The sequence below is a fragment of the Piliocolobus tephrosceles genome, chromosome 18 (assembly GCF_002776525.5).
Source record: "Piliocolobus tephrosceles isolate RC106 chromosome 18, ASM277652v3, whole genome shotgun sequence".
NCBI lineage: Eukaryota > Metazoa > Chordata > Mammalia > Primates > Cercopithecidae > Piliocolobus > Piliocolobus tephrosceles.
Genome location: NC_045451.1, coordinates 37,935,128 through 37,946,501, shown reverse-complemented (window position 1 = coordinate 37,946,501; position 11,374 = coordinate 37,935,128). Strand labels below are relative to the sequence as shown.

Genomic DNA, 11,374 nt, shown 5'->3' with positions numbered 1-11,374 from the left:
GCAAACTCATCGTTTTTTTATGGCTGCATAGTATTCCATGGTGTATATGTGCCACATTTTCTTAATCCAGTCTGTCACTGATGGACATTTGGGTTGATTCCAAGTCTTTGCTATTGTGAATAGTGCCACAATAAACATACGTGTGCATGTGTCTTTGTAGTAGCATAATTTATAATCCTTTGGGTATATACCCAGTAGTAGGATGGCTGGGTCATATGGTACATCTAGTTCTAGATCCTTGAGGAATTGCCATACTGTTTTCCATAATGGTTGAACTAGTTTACAATCCCACCAACAGTGTAAAAGTGTTCCTATTTCTCCACATCCTCTCCAACACCTGTTGTTTCCTGATTTTTTAATGATTGCCATTCTAACTGGTGTGAGATGGTATCTCATTGTGGTTTTGATTTGCATTTCTCTGATGGCGAGTGATGATGAGCATTTTTTCATGTGTCTGTTGGCTGTATGAATGTGTTCTTTTGAGAAATGTCTGTTCATATCCTTTCCCCACTTTTTGATGGGGTTGTTTGTTTTTTTCTTGTATATTTGTTTGAGTTCTTTGTAGATTCTGGAAATTAGCCCTTTGTCAGATGAGTAGATTGCAAAAATTTTCTCCCATTCTGTAGGTTGCCTGTTCACTCTGATGGTATTTTCTTTTGCTGTGCAGAAGTTTAATGAGATCCCATTTGTCAATTTTGGCTTTTGCTGCCATTGCTTTTGGTGTTTTAGACATGAAGTCCTTACCCATGCCTATGTCCTGAATGGTACTACCTAGATTTTCTTCTAGGGTTTTTATGGTATTAGGTCTAACATTTAAGGTGCTGGGAAAATTGGCTAGCCATAAGTAGAAAGCTGAAACTGGATCCTTTCCTTACTCCTTATACGAAGATTAATTCAAGATGGATTAGAGACATCTTCTTTTTAAGAGCACATATTGCCCGGGCATGGTGGCTCACACCTGTAATTCTAACACTTTGGAAGGCTGAGGCGGGCAGATCGCTTGAGGTCAGGAGTTGGAAACCAGCCTGGCTAACATAGTGAAACCCTGTCTCTACTAAAAGTACAAAATTTAGCCAGGTGTAGTGGCATGCCTGTAATCCCAACTACTCGGGAGGCTGAGGTGGGAGAATCACTTGAACCTGGGAAGTAGAAGTGGCAGTGTGCTGAGATTGTTCCACTGCCCTCCAGCCTAGGCAACAGAGCAAGACTCTGTCTCAGAAAAACACACACACACACACACACACACACACACACACACACGTAACATTAACTGAAAGAGACCATATACAGGAGAATGCTCAAAAATTTTCAAGATACATGTATATTTTTTGAAACAGAGTCTGGCTCTGACGCCAGGCTGGAGTGCAGTGGTCAATCTTGGCTCACTGCAACCTCCACCTCCCGGGTTCAAGCAATTCTCCTGCCTCAGCCTCCTGAGTAGCTGAGACTACAGGTGCGTGCCACCATGCCTGGCTAATTTTTGTATCTTTAGTAGATACGGGGTTTCATCATGTTGGCCAGAACGGTCTCAATCTCTTGACCTCATGATCTGCCCATCTCAGCCTCCCAAAGTGCTGCGATCAGAGGCGTGAGCCGTCGTGCCTGACCGAGTTGATTCCCTAAAAACAATGTAGTTAACTTAGAAATAAAAATTTCACAAATGAATAAAAGCTTAATATATTAGAATATTTTAAAAATAGACTTCTAAATAAACTCTGCCAAAGATGAAATTACAGTGAAAAATTGAAAGTATTTTAAAATGAATGATAGAATCTCACGACATATTGTAATTTGTAGGATCATACTAAAGCAGTACTTACAGAGAATTTTATAGTAAAATGCCAACATTAGGAAAAAAGATGACTCAAGAATTAATTATATATGTCTATATCTTAAGATGACAGAGAAAAGGTGAGCAAATTTAAGCCAAAGTAAGCAACAGGGAGAAATAAAGATGTGTGAAACTTAGTGAAATAGGAAAGAAAATCATTTAAAATCCAAAAGTTGGTAGTTTGACAAGATTTATATGATTGATAAGCACCTAATAATACTGATAAATATTGGAGTACAAGATAACATATCTCTACAGATATTAAAGGCAAATCCTAGGGAAATGTTATGAGCCATGTTATGACATTAATTGGTCAACTTAGATGAAATTAATGCATTCCTTCAACTAAGTCATACAGACAAAAAGCATAAAATATGAATAGCTCTATACTAACGAAACAGTTATATTCTTAAAAATTAAAGATAATTCTTTTTTTTTTTTTAGACAGAGTCTCACTCTGTCACCCAGACTGGAGAGCAGTGGCACAGTCTTGGCTCACTGCAACCTCCTCCTCCCAGGTTCAAGCAATTCTTCTGCCTCAGCCTCCCGAGTAACTTGGATTACAGGTGCACACCACCATGCCTGGCAATTTTTTGTATTTTTAGTAGTGATGGGGTTCGCCATGTTGGCCAGGCGTGTCCCAAACTCCTGACTTCAAGTGATCCGCCTGCCTCAGCCTCCCAAAGTGCTGGGATTACAGGTGTGAGCCACCGCTCCTGGCCAACAATACCATTCTTATAAGAATGTTTTCAGAAGAGACAGAAAATACTTCCCATTTTATGAAATAAGCAATGCCTTGAAAAAGAGTGAAAAATACTTTAAAAATATATAATAATCTTCTTCATGAGAATATACACTTAATTCTCAGCAAAACATTAGCAAATTAAATCAAGCAATAAATACATTGTGGGGGGTGATCCAGTGAATGTAAGATTGGTCTAAATTTTAAAAATCAATATATTCAATCTTACAGAATAAAACATATATCATAATCTAAATAGGTACAGAAAAAAATATATGATAAGATACAACATTTCATCAATCTTGGAATAGAGGGAACTTCATCAATCTGATAAAAGGGTATCTATGAAAAACTGGCAGCTAATGTCATTCTTAATAGTGAAACAGAGTGCTTTATTGTTAAGGATTCTCACACTCATCAGATCTATTCAACATTCAATCTAAAGAGTGAAATAAAGCAAGAATAATTTTTAAAATAAAAGCCTTAACAATTGAAAAGCAAACATAAAGCTAACACCAAAAATTGTCAGTGGACAAAATCCTAAACATCGTACAAAACATCTTATTACTAAATAAGCTAAATTAGTACATAATTCCAGCTGCATCATAGGATACAAGGTCAAAGTACAACTATCAATTGTAGTTTTATGTACTAATACAATACAATTGGAAAATAACCAGAATTCCGTATCAAATAGCATCAAAAACATAATTTATCAGAAATTAATTTAAAAACCTGTCTACACTAAAAATGAAAAAAACTTAAGGAAAAGATAAAAAATTAAAGAGTAATGAGATACCATCTCACACCAGTTAGAATGGCAATCATTAAAAAGTCAGGAAACAACAGGTGCTGGAGAGGATGTGGAGAAATAGGAACACTTTTACACTGTTGGTGGGATTGTAAACTAGTTCAACCATTATGGAAAACAGTATGGCAATTCCTCAAGGATCTAGATCTAGATGTACCATATGACCCAGCCATCCCACTACTGGGTATATACCCAAAGGATTATAAATCATGCTGCTATAAAGACACATGCACACGTATGTTTATTGCGGCACTATTCACAATAGCAAAGACTTGGAATCAACCCAAATGTCCATCTGTGACAGACTGGATTAAGAAAATGTGGCACATATACACCATGGAATATTATGCAGCCATAAAAAAGGATGAGTTTGCATCCTTTGTAGGGACATGGATGCAGCTGGAAACCATTATTCTTAGCAAACTATCACAAGAACAGAAAACCAAACACCGCATGTTCTCACTCATAGGTGGGAACTGAACAATGACATCACTTGTACTCGGAAAGGGGAACATCACACATCGGGGCCTATCATGGGGGGGGGAGGGGGGAGGGATTGCATTGGGAGTTATACCTGATATAAATGAAGAATTGATGGGTGCTGACGAGTTGATGGGTGCAGCACACCAACATGGCACAAGTATACATATGTAACAAACCTGCACGTTATGCACATGTACCCTAGAACTTAAAGTATAATAATAAAATAAAATAAAAAAAATAAAAATAAAAAAAGAGTAATAAATGTTAAGTTAAAATGTAATACTCAGCAAAAACTATTTTGGAAAATAAAAATAAATAAATATTGCTTTTGCCAAATGAAAATAGCAGAAACACAGAAGCAGAGTCTTTAAACTGAAAATTTATATATAATTTAAATTAATATTTTATATGAAAACCATAATATAGTCATATTTAATTTAAAATACATGTTGTTTGAAAATATGACGTGACTGGTATCTGAAATTACAATGTTGAAAGTCATTGTCTAGTAAGAGGGTAAGAGTATTAACTGTGCACAGAGAATGAAAAGCTGAGAAATGGAGAGGGAATGAACAACACTGGCCGACTTTAAGTTCCTGGCTCCAGTTGAACCTGGTGCTCAGCTGCATGCTTTCCCACACACAGTTTAGCTCTTTTTAAAAAGTTATTAATAACAGCAAATGATAGGCGCTCCTAGCATTTGAAGTAACAGAAAAGTTATTTTTTTTTTTCTAGTTTGGTCCTGATCTTTTGGGACTAATGGAAGCTTAGAGTTACTTAAATAAATTTTTTAAAAAAATGAGGATTACCATATCTACTTGGAAAGATGCTTGTGGACATCAGAAACAATATAAGGAAAATATTGTTATTGCACTGTTGCTATATAGCATCTTTGTACTTAGAAGTCAAACATAAATGTGACTCTCTCTTTCCTCAAAATATGAGGAAAAATGAGGTGGAAAATGAGCTCCCAGCCATGATCGAAAGTTGTTTGTGCTGCATTGAGTCTCTGAGTGTTTTATGACCTTGCCCTGTTCTTGAGTTCAGGATAAAATCTAAGTGCAGTTTAGTTGATTCTGCAAGTGCTTAAATGCCACTCTGGGGTCTCTCCTGCAAAGCTTCAAACATTTGAATCTCAGACATGAAATACAATTTGCTTGAGGACATAAAATTTTCCTTGGAAAACTAATTTATGCCATTGGAAATGCACAAGATGAATAAGGAAAGGTTTGTGCTTCACAGCAGTGCAAAAGAAAGGAAGTGAGAAATGCACGTGTGGGCAGATGACAAACTGGGTTCTATCTTAGCACTAATTCCATGCTCAATTTTTTTTTTTTTTTTTTTTTTTTGAGACAGAGTCTCACTTGGTCACCCAGGCTGGAGTGCAGTGGCACAATCTCCACTCACTGCAACCTCTGTCTCCTGGTGATTCTCCTGCCTCAGTCTCCTGAGTAGCTAGAATGACAGGTGCACGCCACCATTCCCAGCTACAGGTTTTTTGTTTTTTTTGTTTTTTTTTTTTTTTTAGTGGAAAGAGGGTTTCCCCAAGTTGGCCAGGCTGGTCTTGAACTCCTGACTTCAGGTGATCCACCCACCTTGGCTTCCCACAGTGCTGGGATTACAGGCATGAGCAACCATGCCTGGCCAAAATTCTTAAATTTGATTCTACCCCAGATTTAAACAATTTCCTAATTTTCCCCTACCTGCCCCCCAAACTCTCAACTAATTATTCAGATATGTCTTATGATAACTCTCAAGCCCCTAAAAGAAATGCAAAACATAGTTTGAGGTGATATTTCAATAGAGGAAATATTCTCACCTAATGACTCCAGAAATAGCAATGTTTTCAGGAGCATCAATAAGAGGAAACAGATCTTAAACATATTAGAAGGTAGATCTCCAGCCCATCACATTCAACCAGTCTGGATGTTCTGGATGTACCAGTTGAACTGAAAATCTGGCTAAAAGGAGCTTCTGCAAGAAACATCAGAGTTGCACATCAATTGTCTCGTTTCATAGCACATCAGGATTGCTTAGATATGACCTGAAGATTTTGAAGTCCAAGGGTATAGATCGTCTTCTCCAAATATCATCCTACACCATTGACTGATTCTTTAGGTTGGATAAAGTCTTAGATGTTAAATGTGTCCATCAAGTTGTCTTTAGTATTCCTGAGAAGTGGTCTATAGGCTTAGGCTTAAATGCCTTCAGTAACAGGTTGCTTATTTATTTGACAAGGCAGATTGTTCCTTGGTTAGACAGCTCTAATTGTTGAAAAGTTCCTCCTCAAATTGAGACAAAATCAGACTCCCTGTAAATTCCACCCACTGGTCCTCATCCTGCTTTCCAGTGCAATAGAGAATGAATTGACTCTTCCCCTTCAAATGACAGCCCTTTGTGTGGGCAGGCAGACTCTCAGTTGACTGTGCAGTATAGGGTGACATGGCACTGTCATTTAGTCTGAAAGCCTGGGTTCAATTTTCCAGTATTAGCTGTCACTTCCTAATGCCAAATCACTGATATATCTGAGCCTTGGAGACTTGGGCTGCAAATCTGTATAATGTAGATAAGGATATATGTGTTATACCTTTCCCTTGGTTCTTGCATGAATTACATTGAGAAAATCTGTGTGAATGTACTTTCAACTCTTATATACACTGCAAAAAGAAGACATTGCTAGTGAATCTTAATTCACACTAAATAGTCCATCTCTATTTTCCTGGAGAAGTTAACTTTCATTGTTCTCATATTTATTAAATTTTCTTCAGTGAAACATTTCAGTGCTAAAGTCATGTTCTCTCTAATTGCCACTGCTCTGTTTAATCCAGCTACCTTTCTTTTCCTTTAGGAAGCATATAGGGCTAAATTTTATCAAGCCACATGATACAGTATTTTCTCACTCTAGTTATTTCATTCACTTATCTGAAGCTGAGTGTTTATGTATCATAGAAGGTATACTTTTCTTATTCTTAATCCATATTAAAATTATCTTCAGTGTAAATAAGTTCATAGCAATATGGTATGATATTAAAGCCAAAGAGGAAAAACATTTGCTAAGAGTCCGGGACATCTAATTTGTGCTTATTTTCTCTAAATTCTTTTTCTTTCTTTTTTTTTTTTTTTTTTTTTTTTTCCTGAGAGGGAGTCTCACTCTGTCACCAGGCTGGACTGCAGTGGCAAGGCGATGTTGGCTCACTGCAACCTCCAACTCCCTGGTTCAAGTGATTCTTCTGCCTCAGCCTCCCTTTAGCTGGAATTATAGGCATGTGCCACCATGTCTAGCTAATTTGTTTATTTTAAGCAGAGACAGGGTTTCACCATGTTGGCCAGGATGGTCTGGATCTTCAGATCTTGTGATCCGCCCACCTTGGCCTGCCAAAGTGGTGGGATTACAGAAGTGAGCCACCACGCCCGGCCTATTTTTTCTAAATTGTCTATTGATTTCTTAATTGTAAGCCATGTTTAGTTTTGGAAAAAAAAAAAGGGAATTGTTTTGTAGTGGGAGCATGGGCAAGAAGGGTACCCCAGGCAGAAAACTCCCCCGCGGGTGGGCTGAGGGCGACGGCTAAGCCTCAGGTGGGTCTCCTGTTCCCTGTGCTCTCCTGCACAGTAGCCTTTCTCATGGACTCTGGGGCAGCCGCAGGATGAGTAGGATGAGCCGCAGGATGAGCGGGGGGCTGCCATGGCTCTTCACTTGGGCAGGACATCAGAGGACTCGGACACCAGCTTCTTATTGCAGGTCTCGATCTTCTTCACAACCACAGCTCTGGTGGAGCTGATGCAGCTGAAGGAGCTGGAGCCCAGGCCGGGGCTTGTGAGGCCCCCGTAAGCTGAGCTCAGCCCACCAGCCTAGTCACTAGCGGTCTTCGTATAGATACTCATGTTCCGCATCCCAGACTCCAGCTTACTCTCCTCGCCCTCCAGCAGCTTCCTGTAGGTGGCGATCTCAATGTCCAGGGCCAGCTTAACGTTCATCAGCGTCTGGTACTCACGTAGCTGCTGCCCCATATCCTGCTTAGCTGGCTGCAGGGCGGCCTCCAGCTCAGACAGCGTGGTGTTGGCATCCTTAACAACCAGCTCCCCGCAGCTGCTCGGCATCTGCGATGGCGGCCTCCGGGAAAGCCCTCTGGCCTTTGAGGCCCTCAGTCTCAGCCTGCAGTTGGCTCATGTTCCGATTCATCTCAAAGATCTCCGTCTTCGTACGACGCAGGTCATCCGCAGGCTTCCCAGCCAGGGTCTGCAGCTCCTCATGCTTGATCTGGTACATGCTCTCAGCCTCGGTCCGGCTGCCATTGACAATATCCTTGTACTGCGCCTTGACCTCGGCTATGATACTATCCATGTCCAGGGAGCAGCTGTTGTCCATGGACAGCACCACAGTGTGTCTGAGATCTGGGGCTGCAGCTCCCCGACCTCCTCTTCATACAGCTGCCTGAGGAAATTGATCTCCTCAGTCAGTCCTTCCAGGCGAGACTCCAGCTCTACCTTGTTCGTGTAAGCTTCATCCACATCCTTCTTGATGGGGACAAATTCATACTCTGTCTCTGTAGGATTACAGATGATGTCATCCTCATACTTGTTCTTGAAGTGCTCTACCAGCCCCTGCATGTTGCCAAGCTCCGCCTCCAGCTTCTGGTAGCCCAGAGTCTCCAGCTGCCACCTAAGGTTGTTGATGTAGCTCTGTAACATGTTGTCCGCGTTGCTCTGAACCATCTGCTGCTGCTACAGGAGGCTCCACTTGGTCTCCAGCATCTTGTTCTGCTGCTCTAGCAGCCATACCTTGTTGATGAAGGAGGCAAACTTGTTGTTAAGGGTCTTGATCTGCTCTTTCTCCTGGGTGCAAATGGCCTAGTTGTTGGGGTCCCCACCTCCAGGTTCAGTAGGCTATAGTGGACCATGACCACAGTGATGGTCCCATACTGCTGGCTGGCCATAGCCTTTGCCCAGGCCACCCGTGAAGCTGCTGCTGCCCACTCAGGAGAAACTCAAGGAGCTGATGGGGCACCGGGCCCACTCATGTAGGAGTGGCTGCTGAAGGCCAGGGGGCCAGAGGTGGACACTTTGTAGAACTTCTGGGTCACCCTGATGGAAATGGTGGAGGCAGGAGTGGAGGCGGGTAGGCTGAACCAGGCGGAGATTTGAGAAGGAGCAAAGAAGCTGCTTCTAGGTCCATGTTTAAATCTTAAACACAGAAATATCTGCTTGAGAAATGGGCTAAGCTAAAGTTTAGAGGTTTAATGATTATAATTTCTTTATAGTAAATGACTCAGGACAGTTATGTAATCAGCAAGAATTATGATCCACTTAAAACACATGTGACTTTGTTCATCATTTCTAGGGAAACATTATTAAATCTGATAATATTTGCATATGTAAACTATTATAATTAGATAAAATTTTCCTCCTTCTAATTCTAAAGGACATTCACCAGAAGTACTAAGGAAGATTAAACTGTCAGATGTAAGTTACATCATAAAATATATGTAAATTAAGGTGTTCCATAATTTGTTTTGAACATATAACAAAGACGCACTAATAGAAAAAAAGTTAATAGAAATAGAAATCAACTAAATTTTAGAAAAAGAAAAAAGTGAGAATCAACATGAAAATTTTTAAAATATGAAGAATTAACATCTAGAATTTTCATTAATATTGAGAAATATCAATGAAATGGTCTCAAACCACCAAAACCCAAAGTTCAAGATTATGTGCATGACTTTGGGGCACATTTTACAGGCAGAATACAGCATGGATCAAAATTGGGCAAAAAAGCATAAATGATGGCTGATCCTAGAAGTCAAAATGATTTGGTTACCACAAACTAGCAAACAGAAATGATCAGCAGTATTCCAACTCTAAAAAGTTTCTCATTGGCAAACCCCATATTAATGCATTAGGAAACAGGGACATGTAGAAAGTAATCAAATGAAAAATCATTCCAGAAACTCAGATAAGCAGCAGGACATCTGGGGTAGAAACAGGAATTAGGAAAATCTTGGTGCCTCAGTTAGAATTAGATTCAGCTGCATAGGATAGATAACTTCAATTAAAAAGTAGTTTAAACATAATAAAAGTTGATCTGTTTCACTTTTTTTTTAACAAAAAAGGAACAAATATAGGCAATTCAGGACTATTATGAGTAATCCACAAAGTTATCAGTTTATTCCATCTCATCCTCCCTAGGAAAAGACTCTTGTCTTAATGGTTACAAATGACTGCTGGAGCTTCAGACATCACATAAGCATTTCAGGATATAAGATAGATAATAAGAACAGAGTTCCTTCTCCATTTAAGGACTCTTCCCAGAAACTACACAAAACATGTTCAGTTTCATTTTATTAGACAAAGGGCAGTTATATGGCAACACATTTATTTGCAAGGCAAACTGGGAAATGTGCCCAGGTAAACCTAGGGGAAAATGGATATGAGGAAGCAAAGGGCAAACAAATTGAAAATCCGGGTCTGCCATATTCCAGCGACTGAGGCTATAATCCCTGCAGCACTGTTTCTCTGAGCATGAACAAGAGTAAAAGGCTGACATTCCCAACAGGATGTCTTTGATAACTGGGGCAATTCCTCCTCAGTCAAATAGTTTATAAACATACCCTGTTAAGCAGAGGGTTCAATTTAGAATATAAGAATCTTAGGATCTACAAGTCAGAGAATGTATATAAAAGAGAATGATGAGAGAATGGACGAATATCCAAGTCTGGAGAAAAAGAAGAAGAGGAATTAATAAGTGACAAAGATAGAGATGGAGGATAGGAAAGGAGAGAGGGAGGAAAAAATAGATACAAAGAATTTAAAAGGATGAGTGAATATGGAAAAGGAAAATAGGAGCAAGATGAAAAAAATGCACACACCATTTTACCTGTGAAGGATTTCTGCCTTCAGCTCATTCTCTGTCACTATAAACATGGCTGGAATATATTATTCCTTTATAGGCAATGCATGAGTTTACATAGACATAAAATAATTTAAAATGAAAATGACCATGGAAGTTTTGTGATTCATTTGGAAGAGAAATTCCAAGCATTTCATTTCTTATGAAAAAGAACACTGCAGCTCCCCAGTCTTATGACAAATATCTTTGTGTGCTGGATCTGACCTGGCAGTCAAGCAGGACAACCTAAAATATACAGTGAGAGGGAAGAAAACGAAATAAAGAATATAAGAAATGGAGCAATTACATTTTTATCTCATGTAAAATCTGTAATAATTGCTGTAATCTAAAAGCTTTTAGGTCTAACTTTTGTTTGATGGCTGGATTTGCACTGACACTTGTAAAGAAATGAGAAGTAATACATCCTCCTTCTTGGTAATGATTGGATGGAGAATAAAACTATCAGACAATTTCGGCACTTCTGGCATTCAGGCCTTGGGTAAATTAGCTGCAACATCTTAGACCATTAGAATGATTACAGCAGACTGTAATACACGGTAATAGAAGGCCTAGGGCTGTAAAATTCCTTGATAATGCTTAGTTATGTGCCACTCTGTAGTAACT

At 39.4% G+C, this 11,374-nt stretch overlaps 1 pseudogene; it reads right to left on the bottom strand.

Moving 5' to 3' along the window:
• Positions 1-7,557: 7,557 nt before the first annotated feature.
• LOC111539593 lies at positions 7,558-10,785 on the bottom strand (annotated as a pseudogene).
• Positions 10,786-11,374: the final 589 nt, after the last annotated feature.